This window comes from Nothobranchius furzeri, chromosome 10 (genome assembly GCF_043380555.1).
Source record: "Nothobranchius furzeri strain GRZ-AD chromosome 10, NfurGRZ-RIMD1, whole genome shotgun sequence".
NCBI lineage: Eukaryota > Metazoa > Chordata > Actinopteri > Cyprinodontiformes > Nothobranchiidae > Nothobranchius > Nothobranchius furzeri.
The window spans coordinates 42,684,007-42,699,006 of record NC_091750.1 but is presented as its reverse complement, the minus strand read 5'-3'; the positions used below and the strand labels follow the sequence as shown (position 1 = coordinate 42,699,006).

General features: G+C 45.1%; 1 long non-coding RNA gene across 1 annotated transcript; it reads right to left on the bottom strand.

Moving 5' to 3' along the window:
- Positions 1-11,494: 11,494 nt before the first annotated feature.
- Positions 11,495-14,195, bottom strand: LOC107385989 (uncharacterized). Its single transcript, XR_008559015.2, has 3 exons — positions 14,110-14,195; positions 11,969-12,089; positions 11,495-11,756 (listed from the first exon to the last, which is right to left on the bottom strand). It is a non-coding gene; the product is annotated as an uncharacterized lncRNA (long non-coding RNA).
- Positions 14,196-15,000: the final 805 nt, after the last annotated feature.

Genomic DNA, 15,000 nt, shown 5'->3' with positions numbered 1-15,000 from the left:
TTTAGCCCATTTGACCCTATAAGCAGATTTTCTTACTCAAAACAAAAATTGTTTAAATCATATTTAAGAATAATTACCTTATAAGATAAAATGAGTCTGTTTTTACTTTCTTGAAAATCAGCTTTTACAGTGCACATCCCTCGAGGTGTTTTTAATGCGGTTTGAATCTAAATAAAGACCTTGGTGCAACTGGAGATGATTGCATGCTTTTGAATCATATTAGGTATCTCCAAATGTTGACTTAGACCAGCAGCAATCACACATTATTCTGGTCCTGAGAGCCACACGCTCAATAAGACACGCCATCTCACAACGAAGAGCATAGGAGTTCAGTTTGGGTTTGAGTCAAGAGCCCTCCATCCATCAAGTGTGTGTGTGTGTGTTTGTGAGAGAGAGAGAGGGGGGGAACTGAATTTCCTGTAAATGCTGCCAACAATGATTTAGTGTAAAGAGGGATTTAAATTACACGTGTTTATTTTTCTCTCATTCCTGCCCTAGAAACGACGCTCCTGCGCCCGTTTCCTCTTCTGCTTACATATTTGGGAGCTCTTGGTGGTGTCCGCCGTCTGAATGTGAACAGCGTTAAAAAACCCGTGTGAATGCGAGCCGTTTAGCTGTGATGGACCGACACAATTTGGATTACTGGAGCTCGTTCCCTGTCCGCTCGTACGATGTGTATAAATACACACTTGGAGAGGATTTCTGCACTGGCCTCGCTGACCTGTTCACATCATGGTTTATTTTTACCGTGGTAATTTGCCATCGGCTGTATGGTTTAGTTTCAGAGGCCCACATCATTAATCATGGCGGGCATTACTTCAGCATAATTACACTTACTCTGAGTGAGCCAGCAACGTTTCCCCACAAATGTGCTTTTAGCTACTCAGAACACAAATAGCAACAAAGGAGGCTCCGCCCATTAGAGACATTTGATCCATCGGACTGTTTACCTGTGAGGTGCTGAGGAGAATAACTCCACTGTAGCATCCTCCCGACGCATGTTGATTGTAGAAGCTTAAAGTAATAAATAACAAAGGGCGGATCTGCAAACATCTCACTAAACAAGTAAATGAGAGGCAGGGTGACAGTGTGGTGTAACCCCTTTAGGGTCATTGTTCCACACACAACGCACCCCTGGGGTGTGTGACACACTTCTGAATGGGTTCTTGTGTGGGATTTAACGGGTTAACAGCAGACAAAGGGAGCTGGGTCCGTGTAGCCCAACAGGAAAGACTGTCTCCTGCAGCCATGACCCCAGCGTGCTGCACCGGAGTCGTACAGGAACACGTCTGCACTGGACCCACCATCTAACCACGTCAACATCACCTGGTTCTGAGTCCAGATGTGGTCCAGGTGGATTCTGGAAATCAGAGGCCTGATGTCTAAGCATCCAGGCACAATCAGCTGTTGTGTCACGTAAACCAAGATTTTACATTTTCATGAAGGAATAAACAAACAGTTTTCTGTTTGATCCGAGTCACCCCCTTTCCTAGAAACACCAAGTCACGTTTGTTCTTATATTTCGACACAGCATGAATATGTTCCATAAGACTCATTCATAATTCAGACACTTTGGTGGTTCTGAGTCTATAAACAGCTGTAATGTAAATGTGCTGCACGCATGTGCAGGAGAAATATATATACACACACGCACACACACACACACACACACACACACACACACACACACACACATATATATATATATATATATAAAGAAGGTCTTGGGTTCGCTTCCCAGCCTGGGATCTTTCTGCATGGAGTTTGCATGTTCTCCCTGTGCATGCATGGGGTACTTCGGCTCCCACCCCCCCACCCACCCACCCCCGAGACACCGCATGGACAAAGCGGGCTCAGAAAATGGATGGATGTATATATATATATATATATATATATATATGTGTGTGTGTGTGTGTGTGTGTGTGTGTGTGTGTGTGCGTGTGTGTATATATATTTCTCCAAGGGAAAAAAATCTGCTATGTTGGATAGTAATCCTGGTGTAGGGAAAAATATAATAATAAGAATAAATTCATTATTATTATTATTATTATTATTATTATTATTATTATTATTATTATTATTATTATTATTATTATTATTATTATTGTTATTATTATTATTATTATTATTATTATTATTATTATTATTATTATTATCGTTGTTATTATTATTTTTATATTAATAATAATAATTATTATAATTATTATTATATTACTATTTATTATTATTAATAATATTGTTATTATTATTATTAGTATAATTATTATTATTATTGTTATTATTATCATTAATATTAGTATTGTTATTGTTATTATTATCATTAATATTGTTATTATTATTATTATTATTGTTGTTGTTGTTATTATTATGTTAAATAAATCAGGTGTTTTAGGTTTTCCTGGTCACTAGAATATTTTAGTGAACACGTGGGAATTCATTTGAAGAGTTCATTTGCGAAACCACATAACTCCATGTTCATTCGCTTCATGCCAGTCACAACACAGTTTGGTGATTTGGGACAGAAATCTCTTTCATCTCTGCTTATTTTCACTGCAGTTTTCCATATCAGTGACCGTTGTGTGTTTTTTAGGTTTCTAGGTGTACTTGTGTTGTTTCTGGTAGAGACGCAGCTCCAGCTGACTGGATTTGACCCATAACCCCGTTCTGCTATGGAGGTTATCAGACGAAAGCCTCATCCCAGCTTTGTTGCTTTGTGTTTGTGTGTCTGAGCATCTTTTGTGTATTTTTGTTGTGAATAAATCTAAAATGTGCAGTACACCAGCTTTACTAAGTCTTTGTTGTAACGCCTGCGTGGCCTGGTGGGGTGTGCTGGTAATTAAAGCAGAGACCAGGTCACAAACGGAGCTGGCTCTCTCCAGGATGAAGGTGCCGCACGATCCAATCCATTTAAAACGCTGCTTGAATTAATTAGAAAATGCTCAGGTCAATTAAGGAGATGCATTCCTCAGGCTGTGTGTAGTGTCATATCCATCGATCTGCAGAAGTGACGTTTTGCACTCGTATGTAGGACACACTTATGTTTCTGAAACTCTCTGCCGTTTGGAATTCATTAGCTATTGATCCTTTGTAGCGACGTAAATGCACCGTCTGATGGCGGCCATGTCTAATGCAGGTAACCAATCCAAAACAGAAACACATGCTCAGTCACTCTGTCACCATTCTGCACCGCCATCTGACCCTGATACTCCCCTGATATAACTGTGTCAACACCTGAAATGCAGACGCAGCAGCGTTTGCGAGCTTGTGGCAGGACAAACCCGTCGTGTGGGACGACCAGCAGACGTGCCGGTTGGTGCAGGGTTTTCTGCTTTTGGGAGTTGGTGTGTGGTGTGGCTCAAAACCTCCTCTTCCTCATTTAACTCTCTCCAACCTGAAGCTTGCTCTCCACAGTCCTTCCCTGCTCACCCATTGGTTGACTGTTAGTCAGCTGCAACCAATAGGGCGTTATGAGAATCTCTGTGTTTAGTCTGGTGCTAGGCAGCAGCAGACAGGTGAATCAGGCAATGTCTCCCAGTAACCAGCAGCTCGGTAAAGCAGTGGAAGCACTGGAAACTCCGAGCCAGGATGCTGGGACGCACACCTCTGATTGCTCAGGTGTTGACCGCGGCTTTGACGATCAGTTGTACATCTGACTAATGACTGCATTTCCTGTCTGCCTTTAGCTGTAGGACAGGTTTTGTGTCTCAGAGCTTCTAGTGAAGCACATCTGGATTTACCTGGACAAACAGAGGCTTGTCTCCATCTATAACCATACACACACGTCGATGTTCCACCCCAGTGCAGACGCACGTTTAATGTTGCGTGGAACACACTCGCTGTAGGTGCAGGTGTGTTATTTTGGGCTTTTATCCGTTTTCCTATTGTTGCCTCGTCTGTCTGGTTTTTTCACCCCTGTCTGGTCCTCCATGGTACAGCCCTCCCCAAGGAGAGTCCTTTACCCCTGCTCTCATCTGAACTTTGACCCCGGCTGAAATGACCCTTTTGGTGTGAGCCTGGAACAGATGTGTGTGTGCGCACGTGCGTGTGTGTGCGCGTGCGTGTGTGTGTGTACACAATAGACGACAAAGATGCCATTTCCTGTTTCCATTTCCGATTTGATACGTTTCAGAAAAGCATTCACATAAGAAGCACGCAGCTCCGGTGCTGCAGGAGAACTAGAAACCCCGATGATTTGCAGGCTGTTGGCAATATCTCTTTGTTTGTTAGCGTAACTTTCTCTGTCGGCTGGCTCCGCGTTTTGTCTGACTTCACTGTGACTGTTAGAGGTACACTGGGGATGAAATGGAGACCGGTGATTTGCTTTGTTGATGCCTGAAGGGTAAAGCCGACAGCAAAAGTAGCTTGTTTGCAGCGAATCATGGAGCTGTCCTTTCCAGCATGTTGAATGCCCGGTTCGCACACATTACAAGTGTCTAGCTCTGTAGTTGCTGTCCGGTTTAAAATACCACCAAGCTGCAGATATTTCAGCTCTCCCGAGGAGACACGTTAGCTCTGTGTTAGCAGGCTTGCTAACACTATCTCGGGATTAATTAAAAAAGTCATGATTTTGTTTTAAAAGGTTAAATCTGATTTATTTCTCTGATTTATTCCGACCCTTTCTAAAACACGTGATCGGGCCGATCGGAGCGTCCCTACCAAATAATCTTGGTAATAAAACCAGCAGGCGTCTGCGGGCTGAATTAGGATTTCATCATCATACCAGTTTATGGACCTCCTTAACTAACCAGTTAACTACAAACTGTCCAATGAGCTGTCCTGTGAGAACATTTAGACCTTTACTCTTGTCTCTGAGCAAATATTACAAATAGGAAAACCATCACTTGTAGCTTAAATGAAACAAAGGTTCCTCCCAACAGTTGAATTTAACATCAGTTTAACATCACTGTGGGTAATGAAACAAAATCAAGTTTGTAGAACTTCTACAGGGGCACACAGCAGCGCAACGTTGTTACTAGTTTTTATTTTTCTCTGTTCTATCATCAGAGCTCTCCCTGTCTAAACCAACTCTAACCCTGTCACTCAGACGCAGCTGCAGCCACGCACTCAGCTCTCCATAAGCCCAGAAACTAAACCCGAACCCAACATGACTCAACGGACTTTAGGCCTGAACACAGCTGGCCAGACATCACATACAACCCTCGATTTCTGGGTTTTATGCTTTTCACCACACTTTGGAGGAATAATGATGTCCATGGTGCAGGGGCAGATTTAGGACTGAAGAAGATCCGGGGCTCAACACACGCGCGCGCACACACACACACATGACATGCACTAGTCAACATCATATAGATTACAAATCACAAATATTTTCAAATAAGACTCACAAACCTGAGTCAACACCAGTATCATCAAAGCTGGGGTTCTGTCAAGGTACCTTTTGTCTAAAAAAACATTTTTATGTCCATCTTCACTCATGCATTTCAGGCAGAGAAGCCGGCTGCTTTAGGGCTTCTTCAGTGGTGGAGGCTCAGGCAGGCTGTATACAAACTACTGCCAGCTGCTCCCTCTCTGTTGGACTTTGGTACTGCATGTTACTTCCACATTTTAGATCTGGGGCTTTTCATAAAACATTCAGGGCTTGAGCCCAAGTAGCCGGGCCTAACGCCGCCCCTGCCATGGTGTCTGACCTGAGGCGCTTCTATCTCTCTGCTGTCTGAAGCCGACTGAATTTCATGCCTGTGTGCTTGTGTGTGTGTGTGTGTGTGTGTGTGTGTGTGTGTGTGTGTGTGTGTGTGTGTGAGTACTTGTCTTTATAGATTTAAGTGGACACATTTTTACTTTAACCTGTGCTGTGTCAATATTTTTGCATTGTGGTGACATTTTGCTGGTCCACACAGTGCTAAGCACCCTAAAACTTGGTTTAAAGGTCTGGTGTGAATTAGCTTTTAGTTTAGGTTAGGGTTAGGAAAAGAACCCCATGGTTAGGGTATGGGTATGGGTTAGGTAGAGTGGAGTCATTAGAATGAATGGAAGTCAGTGGAGATCCCCACAAACATATGAATACAAGTGTGTGTGTGTGTGTGTGTGTGTGTGTGTGTGTGTGTGTGTGTGTGTGTGTGTGTGTGTGTGTGTGTGTGTGTGTGGGTGTGTGTGTGTGTGTGTGTGTGCTATTGTGACTTTAGAAAGTTAGATATAATCTATAAACATTGCCAAATGTGTTAATGAGCATTTGGTAATGTTTCCTAATATTTATTTATGCATTTGTAAATGCCAACTTAATCCTTTATAAATAAAGGGTTTATAAATAATAACACCGTGTGAATGATCTGTTAATAACTTACTGAACACTTATAAATGTCAAATTCATGACAATCTTTATAAATTATTTGTTCATTGTTATCTAAGACCTTACAAACGATATGTTAATGATCACTAACGACTTACTAAACAATTATAAATGTTTAACAACAAAGTTTTTATAATACTGGGTTGTTATGTGTTAGTGCAGCCCCTCATCCTGCCATGTGTGCGGTGGTGTTGGATTCTGTCACTGCAGAACAGACGTTAGGTGGTTTGAAGCAGTCAGACGCGTTAACAAATAAAAGACTCAACACATTAGCTAAAGATCAGATCCACTGAGCACAGATCTCAGGTCAGCTTTGGTGCAGTGATTATTTTATCAGGTTTTTATGAGAACCTAAAAGCGTTTGCTGTGTTTGCTTTATACCATATATGTGTGTGCTTGTAACGTTTCACCTACGCTGCTGCTGCAGCCGAGCCTTCAGCCGGCGCTGTGAGCGTGAGACAGCTCCGTCTGTAGCGGTACCTTCAGATGTCTCGCCGAACGTTTGTAAAACTAAAAGGTGAAAAGTGAGTGGCGTGCAGGTGATTGTGAACTCTGAAGATAATCAGCGTAGCTTCCACCAGTCTCACTGTTCAGCGCTGACTGACTCTGTAAATGTGAAACATTCCCTATGAAGGTGACAAAGGTGCTACGTAGGTGAAGATGATTTATATTTGACTGTTGAGGCTGAATGAGTTTAACGTCTCTACATTCAGATGTAAAACTCTACATGTACGTCCTTTCCTCTGCTTTAAAAGCAGAGCTCTGTGTTTTAGTCTACTGGAGCCAATCAGGTGCTCCTGATTCCCACTAAGACCTGGCTGTACCTGAGCCACAGCCCCAGCAGCAAGGCACCAGCCTCTCGGACTCGGGCGGTTTGTAAACTCTGCAGCACAGGAAACAAAACATACTTGTCTGTTAATGTTGGTTTTTGAATCTGGACATCCTTACAGTGATGTTAGTTATTCCCCGCAGAGAAAGGGTAGCAAGAATTTCCATTTGTTGTCAGGTCTGATTAAATGTACCGGCTCTAAATCTCCTGCTTCCTTTGCTGAAGAGCTCACACAGTAGGGATGATCAGTGTGTCGATGGCCAGGCAGACGTGTGAACTTCATCTCAGCTGGACCCACGTGTCTGAATGAAGAGGTTTGATACACAGTTGAGCCATTAGCGCATCCAGTCTTGATGCTTTTGCTGTTTCAAAAATGAATCTGGCATCTGAAATCTTAAGCAACCAGCACGCCCTGAGTGCTGACTTTAGAAGGCACCGAGCATTCCTGCTCCGCACCACATTAGTCCCTACTTCTCTCCAGCTCAGGGTGCTGGGCAGCCTGCCAGGTGGAGGTTGCCATGGCACCACCCTTTGCACAGCCTTCCCCAGAAGGTGCCAGATTTTGGGAAGGGGTAGGAGGGGCTAACCTTTTGATTCAGACAAAAGATGTCTTTACAATGTCAGCAGAATGCTGAGGCTTTCTGGGAGGACATCATGTGATGTTTTGAGCGACGGTTTTGAAACGGCACCTAGCAAGAGTGAGTTAGAAAGACTCGGAGGGAGAAAATTTTGACGGACGCCAGAAATTTGCTTTAATCCAGTTTGTTGTCCTCGTTTGTGTCAGAGAAAATGGTGGACAGCACTCACGCCGACTGAGGCGGTGCGTGAACACAAAAATATAACTTCATTAAGTCTCCAGAACCTTTAGTTTTAGCCGACCCTTGTTGCATCGCGGTGAGGAGTACGCTCAGCTGTTGGTGTCTCCGGCATGGGCACAGTTAATGTTAGCTGGCCGCAGCATGCTTGATTACACTGGCATCTCTCTCAAGCTGCTCCCTCCTCTGTGCTGTGTGCAGTCTTCACTGAGAAGCGCTAACCTCACCGCAGCCATGCTGCTGCTGGTCTGCTCTGACTGTTTGGATCTTGGTTGGGAAGATTAAGGTAAAGATGTTAATTCAGTGGTTTTATTTACCACTGATGAGATACTTGGGGTCATAAACATGCTGAGATGTGCATCTCTCTCTAAGTTTAAAAGCATTTTTCCTCTTTGGGCTCTGCATGCTCCCTGACCCTACAGATGCTTATCGTGTATCCTTAAACTTTTTTTTCCCTGTTTTTAAGGTGGTGAAACTAACGTTGGCCTACCAACAAACCCCTCTTCCTGCTGGGACCTGTTCATGGGTAAGTCCTCATGGTTCCTTTACCATCTGAAGAACTTTTGATTGAGGTGAGTCTGCAGCAGACTGGTCTCACTGACATCTTACCATAATGAGGTTCTTAGATGAAGTCTTTGACAGGCTGAAAAACAATAACTTGCACTGAGTTAGTTATTGACCATTTGGCACAAACCCGTAGATCCGATCTTGTGGCGAATCTGACAGCACAAGCTCGCTTCTGTGGGTCTTTGTCACTGTGGTGTGAACATCTTCCGTTATGCTTCTCTTCCCTCTTGCTTTGGTAGTATTTTTTATCAAACTGGAACAATCACATGACAGATAATTACCTGCACATCTACGGTTCTAATGTTATATAAAGTGGCCTCTACCCTGAGTAAAGCCAGTCTGAGGTCAGTGGAGAAGAAATCTAAAGGGTTCTCTGTAGAGAAGAGGAAGTGCAGATGAAGATGTGTACATCCGGGTTGAGGTAGTAGGTTGTATGGTTTAGAATTATACCCTGGGAGTTAACTGTACAACCTTCTAGCTTTCCTTGGAGTACATGTGTGACATCAATGCTGGGCTTAAAGTACCAGTCCAGTCATGGCTCTTATCAGTGTCAGTGCATTCATGAAGGTGTGATTTATGCTCGATTGTGGTTCACGGAGGACCTTTTAGGGTGATCCACTTGCCTCAAGAGGCATTCGACACCCAACTTCTGCCTCGATGGCTGGGTCCAGCAATGTGATGTTGAGTGGAATGTTAGCAGATCTTTCTCTGATCAAAGTATCTGTGAAGTTCAATAATTCTTTCTTAGAGAAGTTGGTAAATGGGTTGAAACGGTGTCATAGCTTTAGTTTTTGTTTCTTGGTAAAAGGCTAAATGTGTTTCACAAAATGATGTCATCACTTCTCGGACTGGAACCAAAGCATCTCAGCGTGGTACCAGCTGTCAGTGTTGCCATGGTTACACGTGAATCTCAAACAAGGATCACAGTAGATTAACTAAAATGTCGTAAACAATCACTTGACTTTGCTGTAGTAATGCAGCGAGGATTAACATGCAGGTCGGGTCTGGTTGGAGTCCAGGTGTGTGTAGTCTGGTCCTGGCAGCTCTGCACTGGTTACCAGTTGATTTTAGAGTGTGTTTTAAAATCGTTACATTGGTTTTTAAAGCATTGACTGGGTTGGTGCTAGAGTACTTGTCTGACTTGTTGCAGCCATGCGTACCATAGTCTCTTCGCTCAGAGAATCATCATATGCTTTTGGTCCCTGGGACTAGGCTTAAAAGATTATGGAAGAATCTTCCATTATCAGCGCAGTTCTCCACGTCAGTCTAGGTTTTTAAGAAGGCACTGAAGACCCATTGTTATAATCTGGCTTTTAATTCTGAGTGGTAGTTGCTGTTATTTGACTTTTCTTGTATTTTATGATTAATGTTTGTTGTTTTTATTTGTTGTCTTATTTTAGTCCTGTTCAGCACCTTGGTGGCATGGGGTTAGGGATAGGGTTAGGGGTGGCATGGGGGTGTAATTTGACACTTTGAGACATTTGCTCTTTGTTGGAAAGGGACAATCGGATTGGGATGCAGCTGTTGGTGACGAACTGGAATCTTGTGGCATGGTGGTGCAGTCGGTAGTATGGTTGGCTCATTACAAGGTTGCTGGTTCAAATCCTGGCTGCAGGAGTAAGTAAGGACTCTGTGTGGAGTAAGCAAAATCTACCCATGCAACATGAGTTTTCTCTCAGGCGTGAGTGGGTGGACTGGAGTTTGATGGGCTGGAGACCTGTCCAGTCTGTCCCCACTTCTCACTCGGTGACAGCTGGAGTTGGACACAAACATCATGTGACCGGTTACCTGCGGTTTCTGACTCAGACAAACTAAACAGTGCCTTGGGCTTCCTGACAGGGTTGCGGAAGGCGCTTTATAAATAAAGCTTTGATTTGATTTGATTTGAAGTATTAATTTAGTCGGTGACTCAGATAGAAAACACTAACTCAATGTTTCACAGTTTCAAGTGAACCGTTCCACAAATCTTCCCACACATCTGGGAAATTCCCGTGGACTTGACCCAAACAGTACCATCCTTTATGGATCAGTTAGATTTTGTAGCTTTATACTATTTTTGGTTGGAGAGACGATAAAAATGTTTTGGTCTCACTAAAAGGTTGCAGAGCCCATCCTAGTGGGACCCGTTGGCTGACTGGGTCAGCGTGGGTCCGTGGTGTCCCTGTCTGTGGTTCAGTCGCCAGAATGATCCGTCCATGTGTTTGATTCTGTTTTTTATAAAACAGACATTGTTGGCTGAGCTGAGGGCCCTGCTGGTCTCAGACGTTAGAACGTTTTTATCTGTAAAGTTAGTTTAGGATGATTTAGTGGTTTAGTTATCACCTGAGCTTGATTTATAGTTGTTTATACCAAGTTTCCCTATAAATATCTGTAATATTCCCAGTTATCCAGCGTGGGAAAATAGGAATGTATATCCGTTGTCCTTGAGTCTTGTGATAAATTGTCCACAACTTCATACAACGACCATTTGTGATGTGGTCTAGTTTCAGGTGGAGGCTTGCCTCGACGACAGAAGTTTCGGTTTACGGAGGACGTGAACACGAGCCTTCATCCGTGTCTGGCTTCCAGCCACAGCTTGTAAAACGACTCCGGAGCAGCTCACCAGACAAAAATGGCCTGGCAGATCAGCCTCAGATTGTTACTCTTCAGGCTGACTTGATTTGAGATGCAGCGAGTGCAGGGGGCGTAGCGGCTGTGTCTGCTGTAGTTCTTTATCACTGTTGCAGTGTTTTCGCTTTGAAGGACGCTTTTACTGCGTCTGTACCCGTCTGAGTGGACCAGCCCTCTGAAAACTGTCGTTTCAACAATCAGCTGTTTGGTTCCAGGCAGCTCGGTTTGCGGGTTGTTGTGTTTGATGCTCAGAGTTTCCACCTCGTCTTTTAGACCTGCTGAGGAGGAGCACTGCTGAAACATCTAAGGAGGATTCCACGTTTGTAACTTTTACACAAAGACACATAAACACAACTTTCTACCGGCTTCTTGTTTGGTGTTTTATTCAGAGTGGGATTAAAGAAAGACCTTTAGATAATCAGCAGCGAGACCTGGCACGGCACTGACACTTCCAGCTAGAATCAGTGGAGCCTCAGATTGCAATCATAGGCATTGTCATTAAACAGTTCTCCATGCGGGAATACGATCCTGGTGAATTCCCGGAAACCCAAGAACTCCTTTTATCTTGTAATTTTCAACCTCTCTGTCAGTGAAGCTCTCGTCTTCAGTTAGCTTCATGTCTCTGGTGCTGAAAAAGAAAAGAAAGAAACGTGATGGAGAAACCAGTCACACGGGTAGATAAAAAAGATCTCTTCTTTGAAAGCAGGAGCAAAGACAGTCCATTTATTTGGTCCAAATCAGACGCTTTACAGGAAGAAAACGGCCCTCTTTCCTTTTGCTGTACGGGGAGAGACCAGCTGTTTATTTTAGGACTTGCAATTACGTTTCATCTCTCCTCACCTCTGATCCTAAATGGCTCTTCCAGATGTGTGGAGGCAAGCGTTGCCTCTGTGAATCATGCAGCCTCAGAACTCCTCTGTCCAGCTGTGTAGCTGCAGCTGCACCTTCATTTGTGGCGTGGCTGAACAAATAAATGATGGGATTAGTTTGGTGCAGATCAACCTGCTGATTTTCTTTTATCAAATCTTCTCGTCTTTACCAGCTGCAGCCAGAGGCAGACTGATTAAGGATATTGGGTTCCTTTGGAGGAAAACAATCTAGAACCCTTCATTTCGCCTCGGCAGCAATCGCTTTTGATCACAGCTGCTTTTTGTCTTCACCTCTAATTTTCAGTGAGAATAAAGCAGCGATGCTCTGGTTTCAGGTGTTTAGTCTTTCTGATCATCAGTCGGTCTTGAGATGACTCTCTTACATGAGTCAGAAAGTGTGTTTTTATTTTGTTTGCAGCTAAACCGCTGCCTCAGAGCTCTTAAATGCCCCACACAAAGAAAGATCAGATGACTTGGAATAATGGAAAACCCATTCCCAGAGGGGGGAAGCTGTTGGCGTGGAAGTTTGTCCAATAGCTTCTGCTTTGTTTAAAAGCAGTATATTTGTAAAACTTGACCCAGATGAAATAAAGCCAGCGATACTTGTCCTTCCTTGAGTTTTAAGAGGCATCCGAGCGTACCACAGGGAGCGACTCCCAGACACCTGAGTCTGGTCCAATCAGCCAGTTGGCTTACATCCGTAACAGTTTGGACAGCAGTGATTGGCCTCTTCCTCCTGACGTCATCAGCGAGCGGAGACCTTAGTAACAAATTGCCTGTGACCAGAACACTCACTTCTGGCCAGAACGGCACCCCAGCTCCCCCAACTCATAAAACCTCACTTTCCTATAAAAGCCAGCCGCTGCGAGCAATTCTTCCCAAGGAAACCCATTCCCTCGGTGTGGTTTGGTTAATGGCAAATGAATAATCATAACACAGCGGTGGCAGACGGGGTGTCATCGATCTGTCTGGAGACAGCCCCTTTCTGGCTGCTGCATCAGCCACTCTCCCCCTATTGATATGCCCTTGCCCCTTGACCCCTGGGACAGATCAATGCTATTGATCGGAGAAGGGCAGGGACAAAGGCAGGATCTGCTGACTGGCCCGACAGCTAGTGTGACAAGACATGATCATCATTAATGTCCCGCAGGCTGGCTGCTGAGGCGCTGTGCATCACATCACTTCTTCCCTGTCGCCTGTTCTCCTCCCCTTCCATACGCCACCTCCTTCCCCTGCTCCTTCGTGCTCAGACTGATATAGATCCATGGCTTGGCTGACCTGGCGGCCTCTGGCACACAATGGCTTCTCCGGGCTGCTTGGACATTGTTGATGAACTTCTCGTAAACATGGTGATGTTGGATCAGAGGCAAACAGAGTTTTCATTAGTAATAAAACAAACCAGCTGGACGCCTAAGGGTTTCTGATTTGTGTTAAAACCCGTGGCCTTTTTCGTTGCTCCAGCCAGAAGCCGGGGAACGTTGGCAAATGTGAGAGGGGTGATGGGCAGGATGAGGCGCCGGCTCCAGACGATTCCGCAGTGACGTGGCTGTAATGGAGCTGATTGATCACCTGTATTGCCGCCTGCTGGATTCAGCATACAGCCAGCTCCCTGCCCCCCGGTCTCTGCGTCACAGCCCGCATCACTGAACCCATCTGCAAAGACCAACCATCCCCCATAGACTTCAACCTGGCCACGGTTTTGACATTGGCTGCCGGATTTACCTCTGTCGGCCCGATGCTTCAGGGCATTTCGGAGGGCTAGAAAGGTAGCGACCAATCCACCAACATTTTTCAATCTAACGATTTTCCTCGTCTGCACGCGCGTTCTACAGCTGCTGCTTTCCATTTGAATTAAAAAAAACGTAATGAATCAATGATAACATTTGCAGACGGCTCTCCTTCCCCCCGTTATGTGACACAGGGTCATAACCCTGATCTATCTGGGGTGTTGACGGTGATTAAACTCCTAGATTAGCGCAAGCTGCGAGGGCATAACTTGACCTGAAAGAAGGACAAATAGAAAAAAACGCACACACTGTTTTACTCTATTTGATCCCTTTTGTTACAATTCAGCAGAAATACGTAGAGAAAAACAAGCAGATTTCCACTAACTTTGATGGCGGATGCAAACACAGCAGCTGCAGTCGCCGTCAAATGCGAACACACGTGTGGACTCAAAGGCAGCGCATCTCTTCTACGGCTGCCTGCTTTGCTGCAGCGTTTCACTTTGGAAACGAGGAGAAATTGATCAGCCCAGGGAGGAACGTGTTCACAGCAAAGGCTGAATGGAGGGGGTGTGTGTGAAAGAGAGGGGGGGAGACAGAGCGAGGGCTGTCGCTGCAGACTCCTGCTGCAGTATCTCACTCTGGGCAAGCAGCTGCAGACGGGAGAGACAAGCAGACAGGTACAGACCCGGTGTGATGGGGGGGTGTGCTGCAGGGTCAGGTGTGTGTGTGTGTGTGGGTGGGTGGGTGGGGGGTGGGGGTGGGGGGCAGGAACAGATATGTTTTTCTCTTTGTTTGTTGTGTTGGAGCTGAAGAACACCAGCAGAAGGTGGAGATGACGATGTCACGACATGGCTGATGTCCCGGTGTCTGGCGCGTGGAGAGGAAGGAGGGGTTTGGGGGGGGGGGGGGGGGGGGGGCTACGATGCTGAGATGACGCTGACATTGCAAATAGATGATACAGGGGAGGGTGGGGGTGGGGGTGGGGGTGTAGGGCGTCCCGAGACTCTGACCTGGCTGTAGCTTCCTACGAGCCTCTCAGCTTCATCCTGCTTTTCTTTTCTCCCCTTCTCCCTCTCCCCTATCGCTCTTGTCTGTTCCTCCTCTTCCTCAGCTCAGCAGCGGATAACAAAAGGCGTAGTCGATGGCAGGCGCAGGAGTTCACGGCAGCGCGTCAGGTGGTGCGGAAGCCTTCACTTTGCCCGGCATTCCCCAGAGAGATGGAGACAGTCACAGACTAGCTTTAGTTTGGTTGTTTTGGCTAAGGGGGAGGAGTTGT